The following is a 956-nucleotide window of genomic DNA, read 5'->3' as shown; positions in this document are numbered from 1 at the left end:
CTTAACGTCCGTGGCCTTTATCTCTTCATTGGCCAGCTAATTATTCCGGCCGGGGATCTGATTACTGGTAAGGCATAGCTGTTTATTGCACGGATCTTGTTCTTGCCATTGAGCTGGCTTCTCAGGATTTGCCTTATTTGTTGGAGGTATTTGGCTGTGGCTCCTTTCCTTGTGACCTCAACGAGGTTGCCATTTGCTTGTGGTATTCCCAGGTACTTGTAGCTGTGCTCTATGTCTGCTATTGTTCCTCTGGGAGTCATACCCCTTCTGTGCGGACGACCTTCCCTCTTTTTGTAACCATCCAACCACACTTCTCTAGTCCGAATGACATCCCAATGTCAGTGCTGTAGATCCTGGTGGTGTGGATCAGTGAGTCGGCGTACAGCTTGATGTCATCCATGTAGAGGAGGAGACTGATTGTGGCCCCATTCTTAAGTCGGTATCCTCTGCTATTTATGCCGATGCCCTTCTGCTCATGTATTTATCCATGTGCCCGCTTATCTTAGCCGCTATGATGCCTGACATGAGCTTCCATGTTGTAGAGAGACAGGTTTTTGGGCGATAGTTGGATGGGACTGAACCCTTTGAGGGATCCTTCTGGATCAGGATTGTGCGCCCTTCAGTTAACCATTCAGGGTGAGTCCCATTTTGTAGCTGGTTCAGTTGAGCTGCCAGTCGCTGATGGAGGGCAGTGAGTTTCTTTAGTCAGTAGGCTGTCCAGTTTTTCATACCCAAGACTCTTTCTTGGACATCTGCCACAGTGATGGTTACCGGGGTCCTCCGGTCCTCTCGTAGAGAGGTTAGCCACTGGTTGGGTGGAGGGTTAGGGTTAGGGTTAGCCGGTTAATCCTCCTGGCTTCATTCTCTCTTGTGTATCTCTTTAGGCGGCTGGTCGAGGCTTGGGGTCTTTGTTTGGCAGTTTCGAGTGCTTCAGGTATGGGCATCTGGCTGTACTT

The 956-nt window shown here is 49.7% G+C and overlaps 1 long non-coding RNA gene across 1 annotated transcript; it reads left to right on the top strand.

The window, feature by feature from the left end:
• The first annotated feature begins 453 nt into the window (after nucleotides 1–453).
• LOC107834690 (uncharacterized) lies at nucleotides 454–903 on the top strand. Its single transcript, XR_001660501.1, has 3 exons — nucleotides 454–564; nucleotides 796–799; nucleotides 840–903. It is a non-coding gene; the product is annotated as an uncharacterized LOC107834690 (long non-coding RNA).
• Nucleotides 904–956: the final 53 nt, after the last annotated feature.

This window comes from Poecilia formosa, unplaced genomic scaffold (assembly GCF_000485575.1).
Source record: "Poecilia formosa unplaced genomic scaffold, Poecilia_formosa-5.1.2 Scaffold721, whole genome shotgun sequence".
NCBI lineage: Eukaryota > Metazoa > Chordata > Actinopteri > Cyprinodontiformes > Poeciliidae > Poecilia > Poecilia formosa.
The sequence above is the reverse complement of the archived record's forward strand: the minus strand, read 5'-3'. Positions and strand labels throughout refer to the sequence as shown.